Raw genomic sequence first — 12135 nt, 5'->3', positions numbered from 1 at the left:
GTCATGTTTGATATGCTGCATATTGTCTTATTGTATGTTCTATGTAAGTAATGTAATGTAATGTATTGTCACAGTGAGCGGTAGCTATCGGAAACAAATCCATGTGTATTATGCATCTTGTTTTGATACACCTGGCAATAAACTGATTCTGATGGGACAGGGTCAGACTCACAAGCATTCAGAATCAGTGTTCAACACTGAGTCCCATCTCATAGTCCAGCAGCAGTGGCAGGTGTGCCAGTGCTTGCTGCAGCACAGGCTGAAGGGTGCCAGGCAGGAGGCCCCAAGCCCCTTATTGCAGGTGTTAGCAGGGCTCCTTTGATAGAGCCATTTAACTATGCAGTAGCAGCAGGCCTACCACAGAGCTCTGTTGAACGAGCATTGGTCATGCTTAGGGTGTGTGGTATAGCACTACTGAGTGTCGGGATTCTGACAGTCAGTAGGCCAACATCGGAATCCCAACTTCTGGTACCCCAACAGGGGGAGGAGTGCAACGAAGCCCCTTGCGGGCTCACCACAGGTTCTATTCTGGACCTTCACGAGTGAGAATAGACCCTGTCGGTTGGGATCCCGACCACCGGGATCCATTCTGGTGCCGGTGCTCCGGCCGTCGTGCGGGCTGATGGCAGGTCTTGTGTCCCAGCATGGCAGTGCTTAAATCACTGCTGTGAGGTGATAAATGAAGTAAGGGTTCTGTGATGCTATTATTGAAAGGATAGGTGTCTGTGAGGTAATTATTGAAGCCCTCTCCGGCTTAGGTGAACATTAAAGGGGGGGGGGGGGGTGCTATAAGAGCAGGGCCAACTTAATGCATGGGTTTACTGGGCAGGTGCCCTAGGGCCCCACAATTCTAGGGGCCTTGGATCAGGGGTTTGCTGGTGCCTCAGGAGTTTCTTGTGAGGCTAGTAGAGATTGCTGACCGGCTGCTTTGATTATGAATTACACAAAGTCAGAGCTGCTGGGAAACATTCTCTACCGGCCTGCAGCCAAACAGTTAATGGGCCAGATGCACTAAGTTTCAAAAGTGATAAAATGGAGAGTGATAAACAACCAATCAGCTCCTGTCTGACATATTTCAAACACAGTCTGCGACATTGGCTGGCTGTTTATCACTCTCCATTTTATCACTTTTGAAGCTTAGTACATCTGGCCCAATGTCTGCAGGCATGCAAATTGCTGGATGGCTGATAGCATGTGGAGAGACACTGCAGAAAGTTATAATTTTTTTTACTTTAGTGGGTGCCCCAGTGCATTGATTTGCCTAGGGCCCACAATGCTGTTAAGACGGCCATGCGTATGAGGAGACATTTGTACCTTTTTGGATGTTGCCGGTGTTGCTGATTGCGGAGGGGTCCCCATAACATTTAATTTTCTGGTTGGCCTGAAAAATATTACATAGAATATTTAGATCAGTTATTAATTATACCTTTGGAGTAAAAGAGTAATATTGAGCAGCATATGGCAAGAAACTGACAGCACTCAGCATTTGTTTGTAATATATTCCCCAGTGGTTTAGTGAATTCCAGTGAATTTCTAAAGAAATTGGAAGACTAATGCATCCTGTTACAATAGCTCTACCAAATTACACCCAAGATAAGTTTGGCTACATTCCATTAGACATGTATAAATAAAACTATTTTTCATGTGAAAAATAACTGTATATTGCATCATAAAGTATTTTGAGAATTTTTTAGGAATACATTTTATTTACATTATTTTCTGGTTTTCACACTTTTCCTCGTCAATTTATATCAATTCAACATTTTTAAATAAAACTATATTCCGTGAGCGTAATAAATCTGTATAGTACAATAAAAAATCCACATAAAAAACAACAAAAAGGCCTGATCCACATTATAAATATAATGAAAAAGGCCAGATCTAGATAAAAAAAAAATCATTGAAAATGCCAGATCAATAAAAAAATAAAATAAACTGGTTCCGGTTGATAGCTCTACAGGGTTTGGATAGACAGACAATGGGAAACATTTACTAAGATTGTATTTCTGTTTCAGATGGGTTGTTGCTATGGGCAACCAATCAGATTCTATCTACGATCTTCTAGAAGAGTGGTTCTCAACCTTAGTAAATTTACCCCAAAAGGTCTACCCCAAAAGATCCACATGCAAAAGGCAGACAGGGTCAAAAGGTCGACTAGATAGTCAAAATCGCCTGAAAGGTTTGCCAAAATCGTAGGTGTTAAACATACCACTGATCCGGTTCTGCGGCCATGCTAAGTCAGTATTGCATAGCAAAATAGACTGTGCAGGTAAGGCAATTTTGAGTAGATTGCAGACTATCTTTCCACCTTATGATCCTTCCACAGACAAAAGATATGAACATAGACAAAATCGTCAGTGCATATAGTCAAAATTGCTTATTCAAACTTGTCAACTAGTGAAAATCGCACCATGTGTACACACCCTAAGAGGTGCATACTAACCTCCTCCTGAAGGATCGTGCATTAGACAGATCTGCTAGGTGGTTAACTGTTATATGGAAAAATGGGTGGAACAATAGAAAGAGATACTATAGAAAGAGCTTATAGATGAGGCTAAATGGGGGAAGGGCTTCACAGATTGAAATGTAGGGGCTGTACCTGGATAGCTGCCAGAGTTGCCATGAGATGGGAAGCAACACTCAGCATGGGCCCAGTGTAAGGCTGCAACCATGGAGCTCATCTGCAACCATGGAAATGAGGAAAAGTTGGTAAAGGAAAAGGAACAGGGGAAAAAGAAGATGAGTTTATTATCACAAGGTGCAGTAGGGTAATGGAAAACTTGTAGGCACAGGTGAAGAAACATCATAGAGATAATAGAAGGAAGGACCGGAGAAAGTGTCAGGGCCAGATGCACTAAGAATCAAAAGTGATAAAATGGAGAGTGATAAACAACTAACCAATCAGCTCCTACCTTTCATGTCACAGGCTGTGTTTGAAAACTGTCAGGCAGGAACTGATTGGTTGCAGTGCCGGATTAAGGTCTAAATGGGCCTGGAGCTGAAAATGATCAAGGACCTGGATTATGCGCAATAATAGGGGTTGTGACCAGCACCTAATAATGTGGGGGGCGTGACCAGTGTCATGCGCACACACAATATCTTTCCCAGCACTCCGGTGTCCCAAATCTGGGTTACCCCCAATTCTATATGGTCGCAGGAAAGTAGGCGGCACACATAAGGCTCCAAATTTATTAAGAAAAGTGCTGGTGCAGTTTAATGCATATAAAATATATATATAATATATTACAAATTCTGACACTCCCCAGATGCAGGGAGATATATTGCCAGGTGCCCTCCAAAGGTGCACCCGCAGGACGCTGATGTCCTACGATACTTGCAGGGTGAGGCGGCACTCCAGTCATAAAAACAATACTAAAAGCCAAAACTTGGTAGACAACATTTCAGCACCTTTTATGTGTTCACCTAATCTTGCCACACCATATACCCCTTATACAAATCATGCAACACAATAGTAACCCCCTTATACTGTACTTGACTCTTACACATTATGCCACATGGAATGAGCCAAAATCCACCCTGACTGAGCCAAAATTCACACTATGGCACATGGATTGAGTCAAAGATCACGTTATGCCACAAAGATTAAGGCAAAATTCAAATTTTGCCACATGGATTGAGCCAAAATACACACTATACCAAACGGATTGAGACAAAATTCACAATATACTTCACAAACAGGGCGCGCTTTAAAAATTTACACCATAATGCCCATTACATGTTAAGCCACACACCCTAATTTCCATTATGTATTATGCCAAACACCATAATGCCAATTAAACATTTTGCTACTAAATGCTAGTTACCTACATGCTCATTGCCAGGGGTTCCATGCTCATTGCTAGGGGTTCTATGCTCATTGCCAAGGGGGAATGCATGCTCATGGTAACTGGGGGACAGCCGCCGCCGGGCAGAAGTGACAGCCAGGCAGAGAGCGGGGGCTGCCCAGCTGTATTCCTAGCACTGCAGCCAGGCAGAGAGCGGGGGCTGCCCAGCTGTATTCCTAGCACTGCAGGTCCCGGCTATTTGAAATAAAACCCCATTCACACCAGAAAATGCAGGGACTTCCCCGGAAATATGTTCCCAGGATCATGCAGGGACATTCCCGGGCTGGCCCCTTCTACACCAGCCTAGTCCCTGCATTTTCTGGTGTGAAGGGGAGAGAAAACCACCCCCCCTCCCCCTTTAACCGGCTGTATCCTTTAACCGGCTATACCTTCGGAACCAACTGACCCATTTACATGAGACCAGTATCATACTGAAGAACTTCTGAAGTGGGCTTCAAATAATTTTAGTCCCATGAAACTGGGCCATTTGCTTATAGAGAAATCTGCCCTCAAAGAACATGAACAGCCATGAAATTACATTTCAGAAAAAAAAATAGTTTACCCGCAATAGCGGCGTAACTATAGTACCACAGCCCCCGCCACCGCGGGGGGGCGCTGTGCATGTGGGGGGGGCCGGGGGCTGCGGTGCTATAGTTACACCCCCCCAATCCCCCGCAGACTTACCTATCTCGCTGGTCCCGGCGGCTCCGTTCTTCTGCTGTGGACCACCACAAAATGGCCGCCCCCATATAGCACACTGTTCTCTGAAACTGTCTGCTGTACAGGGGCGGCCATTTTGTGGTGGTCCTCAGCAGAAGAACGCAGTCCCCGGGACCAGCTGGATAGCTAAGGCTGCGGGGGATTGGGGGAGTTTGCATGGGAGGTGGGGGGGGGGGGTCTGGCGGGGCGGCAGCGGGGGGGCCCAAAACTTAGCTACGCCACTGCTCTGGAACCAATTAACGCATATGAACCAGCCTGGTATCAGATTGAAGGCCCAGCGATTTGGGTTCAGATGAGCTTCTGTGATGTCAGGGGGGAACTGGCAGCTGTCGGAACTGGTTGAGGGTTAGAATTAATGGGTCCCGTGTTATCCTATGGGGAAAATGTTCCAGCTTTGCCTGCCGACACGGGGCTGGGCTCGTTGGAAAGCCCTAGTCCTCATCTACAAAATGGGCCTGGAGAGTGGGCCTGGAGCTGTAGCTCCATCAGGCCCATTGTTAATCCGGCCCTGATTGGTTGGTTGTTTATCACTCTCCATTTTATCACTTTTGAATCTTAGTGCCTACTGTATAAAATAGAGGGCTTGTGACGTGAAAGAAGATACGAAGTAGCAACCTGGACACAGCACTGGGGAGGTGGCAGTGTCTGGCAATGTATGCTGAGGAGTATATGGGGGTTCCAGGACAAAGTGATAGTCCACTCCCCTGCAGGCACAACAGGATCTCCTCTCCTATTCACATAATGCAGGCAATGACAGAGGACTCACAGCCTTTGTAAGTCAGGGGGATATAAGTTTGGATGAGACATAGTAGCACAGTAAGGAAAGTCAAAAGCAGGACAGTATGGAAAAAAAATAGAAAAAAGGGGGCCACAGAACCAACACTGAAGGAAAATGGTGGGAGGGGCTTAAAGAAAAAAAAAGGGGAGAAAATAGAAAAACAATATCACAGAAAATATAATTGCTTAGCTGGTAAACTTAACCTCATACAGACTTTGGCTTCTAACTAAGAAGAGGCTGAATTCAAAATAAACTAACAATATATGCCCGTTTCCACAAAACACGCCCTTCCAAACCAAAAGTCAAGTAGAAGGTATTGTTCAACCTGGAAACAGGGCTCCAATAACTAACCATTAACAAAACATTAGGACTTAGTTACATACAGTAGTTACATAGTAGTTAAGGCTGAATAAAGACTTGCGTCCATCTAGTTCAACCTCGGTTTTAGTGAATATAATCTATTATCTGATTCCATAGTTATACGTAGTGTATTCTGATGTCTTTAAAGACAGATTATGATTATTGTTAGTACCCCTGGATGTTTTTAACCAATAGATGTTTGTCCAATCTTATTTTAAACATATTTATTGTGTCACACCACCTCACCCAGAAGAGAGTTCCACAGTTTTGCTGCCCTGACCGTAAAAAAATGTTTCCTTCTAAGGAAACAAAATCTTTTTTTCCTCTAATCTAAACTCATGCCCACGTGTCCTGGAGTCCTTCCTTACAGTAAAAAGGGCGCCTGACAGTTCCTTGTATTGGCCCCTGATATATTTGTACATGTTAAGCATGTCCCTCCATAAGAGTCTCTTCTCTAGTGTAGACAATCCTAATTTGTTCAACCTGTCTTCATAGCTTAAATTCTCCATTACGTTTATTAGCTTTGATGCTCTTTGGATTTTTTCTAGTTCTATGATGTATTTTTATAGGGTGGGGCCCAGAATTGTACTCCATATTCAAGATGCGGTCTAACCATTGCTTAGTACAGTGGCATAATTACTTTCGATTTCCTAGTTTCCATGCCCTTTTTTATACATGCCAGTATCCGGTTGGCCTTATTAGTTGCTATGTGACATTGGGCACTGCACCCCAGTTTGTTATCAATTATCCTTTTCAGTTTCTGAGTTACCCAATGCCTCCCCACTTAGGTTATATCTAGCACATTGGTTATGTCTCCCAAGATGCCTAACCTTGCATTTGTCCTCATTGAACCTCATTTTCCACTTTTTTGCCCACTCATCTAATTTATTGAGATCGCTTTAAAAGCGCGGAGACATCCATCTAATGATTAGCGGTTCTCAAACTGTGGGTCCTGACCCCAAAGTGGGTCCCGACCTTCTCAGCATGGGGTCGCGACTCCATGTTGCTGACCATCAGGCTGATGACTCTTCTAATCTCAGTCAGTGATTCAAGGAGTCTGAAAGATCTGTTGAATTGTCTGTTATTTCAGACTCCTCCCTTCATGTTGTGTCTCCACAATGCTGCCATGTATGTGCTGTCTGCTGACTACACATTTGATATGATGACCTTCTGCAGTAACTTGCTGGGGTCCCGTACTTATTTTTATTGTCTGATGGGGTCCCAGAGCAAAATAGTTTGAGGACCCCTGATCTAATCTAATTACTCTGCTCTGTTTTGTGTCATCTGCAAAGATGGAAACATTGCTGAGTATTCCCACTCCAATACTGTTAATAAATATGTTAAATAAAATGAGCCCTAGTACCGACCCCTGTGGCACTTCACTTAGTACTGGTATCATATTTGATACTGTGCCATTCACAACCACTCTCTGTTCTCTATTACACTGCCAGTTCTATACCCATCTACAAATTCTTACCCCTAGTCCAAGTTCCTCCATTTTATTTATCACCTTCTTATGTGGCACTGTATCAAAAGCCTTAGCAAAGTCCAAGAAGACCACATCTACTGCATTTCCATTATCAAAGTTTTTGCTGACATCCTCATAGAAGCCTAGCAAATTTGTTTGGCATGAGCGATTTTTCACAAACCCATGTTGGTTAATACTAATTATGTTATGAAGATATAAATATTTTTGGATACCATCCCTTAAAAATCCTTCAAATATTTTACCCACTATGGTCTATTAAGCTCACAGGTCTGTAGTTTCCTTTTTGAATATTGGTACTACCTCTGCTGTTCTCCAGTCCTTTGGTACCCTACCCGAGTTGGATACATCTTGAGATGCACCTGATTTTCAGTAGCATACTTATTTGGGCTGCAATTCTCACTGCATTGTAGATAATACATAAGTCAGGGCTCGAATATTCAAAAGCCATCAGCAAAATATTTGCATGAAAATCCTTTCTAAGTAATGTGTTATTCTTATGACTTTTTGCTAATTTGTAAAACTGCTTAAAATGATTAAGTTGACTTGCAGTAACCTCTCTCAGCATGGAAGTCTGGTTTGTATTGTAGAGCACAATACAGAATATTTGTATCTTGTCTCTATGTGCTCTTATATGTCAGAGTTCTGTCTACTCAGCATGTATTTCATACTTTACATTTCATTAGAACTAGATTAATCAAGCAATGCAGAAAGCTGCAAAAAGAGCTGGCTCAGAATCAAATCAGAAGTGAAGCAACTGATGATAGTATTGTTATAGTAGCTGAAATAGCAAGGTTACACATATAACTGGTGGGATCACATTCACTGGTCACTTCCTGATAACACAGATCACTCGTCAAGTGAACCATAACACCATGTGTGTATCCGTCTATAGAAGGATATTATTCTGCTGGATTGACAGTAAATCATTTCTTTAGCTTAAAATATCAAAGTCATGCCCCAGCCAACGCTGCCTTCTATACAGTTTATAGCAGCATTTGCCAAGATACTGTACTGTATGCATACTTGCCTACTTTTGAAAACTAGTTTCAGGGAGATTATAGTTGGTAATAGAAATTTGCACAGGGCCCCATTGAGGGGGCGTGTCATGCTCCACCCAAAGGGCGTGTCTAGTTCCATATATGGAGATATTGTGAAAAAAGATTGTGAACGTGGCACCTAGAAGCGTGGGTGTGTACTGCTACATCTGAGGGGAATATTTTAAAATGACTTATACAAATGTAGATGAGCCACAAAGCAGTTAGTAAGAGCTACTGTACTTGGTAAAGTGCAGGGAAATGGTGCTGATGATTCAATGTAAATGTATCTATCTCTCATTCCTGTTTTCCCCAAAATGTAACAGAGTAATGTGGGCTAGGTGAAATGAGGGAGATTGCTAGACTAATCAGGGAGAGAAGGAGATTGCTGTTATTTCAGGGAGTCTCCTGCAGAATGCAGGAGGGTAGGCAACTATGACTGTGTCAGAATAGAGCTCTGATGTATGGAACAATCAGCTTTGCTATCTGTACATTTATGAAGCACACCAGATACTCCCAAGGCAATAGGATTTATAGCAATTACTGTTCCATACATATGCGGTATCCCGTCCCTGGGTCGACAATGTCTAGATCGACCACTAATGGTCTACATACCCTAGGTCGACATTGACAGAAGGTCAACACAAGCAAAATGTTGACATTGCCATGGTCAACACTGAAAACGTCAACACGTTTTTAATGTAGTTTTTTCAGAAAAACTTGGTTCATACTCTACCATCCAAGTGGGTATAGCGCTAGATAATAATACTGTGCGGAGTGCATCGAGGCATGCAAGGGGATGCAGTGCACTTATATGGTGTCCATGATGACAAATGTCGACATAGACATCAAAAACAGTGAAAAACTTGTGTCGACCTTACTGGTGTAAATGTTGAACTCTTGCTTTTGCCCACCTTCTGTGTCGGCCTAGAGTAGGTCGACCATTTTTAGGTGTCAACCTAGTCACTGTCGACCATTAGTGGTCGGCCTAGTGACTGTTAACCTGGACATTGTTGACCCACTATACCATAACCACATAGGCAGCCTACATAATACGCAGGCAGTCAGGTGGGTTAACAGCAGCCATCTTTAAATACACTCACATTTACTAAAGAGGCATCCTTCCACCATCTAGTCCTAGCATTAAATAGAAACCCCATATTTACATCTTACAATATATTAAAATAAACCCTTATATTATTATATGTAATTGATATTAATGTAAAGGGATTAGTGTACATAGCTGCTGATACAATACATGAATAGACCTCACATTACATTAGAAGCCCCATCAGCCTCAATAAAAAAATCGCATCATAAGGCACATGTCAAATGTATGATTTTGTTCCCAAAAATTTACACATGTAATAAGGTGCGAACCATACCACTTGTGCAACAGTGCACCATCATTGGGGACTGGTACACCAACTAATGCTTGCCGCAAGTTCTTTACTTTGAAAAAATGTAACGTTCACTTTATTTGCAAAGATAATACTTTTTGTGCATCCATAAACTTATTGCACAACCCTCATTTATGTGTCCAAATTACTTTATAGCTTGCACATAGTGGCACTTTCATAGCCAGTAAGTTACAAACATACAGTAATATACTGTAATATGTATTAACCAGTGAAGCTAAGCACCATTGTATTAGTTTAAATTTGAAATTCTGTAAACAAAAAAACTTAATAAAAAGTACAGTTTTCCAGGAAGAGCGTAATATCCATTTTCGCCTGGTGCTAAAATCTACAGTAGGTTATTGCCATGATAACCAATGTCAAGGCTCAGTGAAAAAGGGTCAATCTGCGCCAGTGACCAGGGAATCCAACCCGGTTAGTTTGCAGAGTTGTTCCTTGGAAGGACCTGGGTCAAAAGGCAGTGAAAATGGGTAAAGCCGGGTCATCTAACCCAGCAGTTGTTTACAGCATGGGGAGGATGAAGACACTGCAGGTTGCTTCCTTCAGCTATGACACTATTTGGGGGTGGAGCCAGTGATGTCATGGGGTTGATACTGTTCCTGAGGCTCCTGGCACCACTGCAGCATGTGCAGTGTAATACCGTTTTCAGACAGCAAATGCCGGGTCGCACCCGGGATTAGGACACAGGTCCCATCCCCGGAGCGACATGGCATAAAAGCTCAGCGTATGATCTGGCTTTCTGCCGGGTCGGTGACGTCACATGGGGCGGAGCTGAGTGGCAGCACGTCACCGGGGGCTTAGGAGGAAGCTGCGCTTAGAGCTGACAGCGCTGCTTCCTTTATACTGTGAACGAGACCCGGGTCACTCAACCCAGGCTACCCGTTCACTCTGCACTTGACATGGGTCAGAGCTTTGTTCAACCCTGGTCATTACCAGGGTTGAACTCCCCTGTTGCTCGACCCAGGGTGACCCTTTCACCTGGACCCGTGTTGGAGCCACAAGGACACGATAATAACCCGGGTCTAGAGTGTGAACTGAAAGTGGTATAAACAGCTCCAACCCAGGAATAATATGGATCAGAGTTGACTACTATATAATACTGCGCCATTTTTCAAGGAAAACTTTAGTAACAGCATGCTAACATAACTGGAATTTGAACCCATCACCCATGGTATTGCAGTCAGGAACTCTATTCATGAGATATCTAACCCTGCATAGAAAGCTACATAATTCTGACTGTTTGAAGTTCACAATGTGGGTAGGGATATCATAGCATGAGCTTTGTCTGGGGTCTGATTTTTTTATACCATTCCCCACAAGGGCATTCACCTTACTGTATGTCCTTAGTGGAAAAATAGAATGATGGTGGGCATCAAATCTCTTGCTGGCACAGGGCAAAAAAAAGTCTAGTTACAACTCTGAGTTGATGCAATATACAGTACAGTAAGTGAGTTGTATGACATTGATGGCAGAATAGGTCAGAAAAACATGTCATTACGACTTACAGGGCTGCTGGATTTTAAGTTTTTAAGTTATTTGGCGTAGAAAAATGTACTTTATACAACATAGCCTTATGAGAATATTGTACCAATACTTGTCAGTGGTCCAAACTTGTATTTATCTCTTAGTCCAAAGTAATATAAATAGCAGGGAGGAGAAAGCAAGGATTATACTCACGATAATACCTTTTCTTCGGAATACTTCATGGCAGCCATTACATTGGGTTCATCCCTCTCTACTCTCCAATTAGACAGGTAGTTTTTTCCCCCAGGATCCAGCCCCTCCTCTTACTTCTCTATATAACCTGGCACCACCCTATTAACCATAGTCTTTGACTGGTTCTGTCCCGATCCTAGGGAAAAAACACAAATAGGGAGGGCAAACAAATTTTTGGGCTGCCATGAAGTATTCCGAAGAAAAGGTATTATCATGAGTATAATCCTTGCTTTCTCCTTCATACTTCATGGCAGCCATTACATTGGGATGTACCAAAGCAGTAGGGTGGGCTTATACTATACCTCAAGCCAAGACTTGTTTAAGGATCTCGCTCCTGAAATTAGGGCTTGCGACATCCAACGCATAATGCCTGGAGAAGGTATGCAAAGAAGACCAGGTGGCCGCTTGACAAATTTCTTTGGCTGAAACTTTGGCCTCTCTCGCCCATGAAACCGCCATTGCCCTTGTTGAGTGAGCCTTAATACTTTCTGGAACTACACGACCAACTTTCTTGTAGGTAAATGCAATTACTTCTCTCAACCACCTTGACATTGATTGCTTCGATGGAGCCAATCCTTTCTTCGCCCCCTGGGGAATTACGAATAATGCCTTTGACTTCCTGAACCCAGCCGTTCTGTGCAGATATATCTTGACAGCCCTCAAGACATCTACATATGCAATTTTTCCTCTTTCTTTGTCAGAGGATTTTGGAAAAAACAAGGCAAAAAAATTTCTTGACTTAAATTAAATGAGGAAACCACCTTGGGTAGGAAGG

Source organism: Crinia signifera, chromosome 1, assembly GCF_055691185.1.
Source record: "Crinia signifera chromosome 1, ASM5569118v1, whole genome shotgun sequence".
Classification (NCBI taxonomy): domain Eukaryota; kingdom Metazoa; phylum Chordata; class Amphibia; order Anura; family Myobatrachidae; genus Crinia; species Crinia signifera.
The sequence above is the reverse complement of the archived record's forward strand: the minus strand, read 5'-3'. Positions refer to the sequence as shown.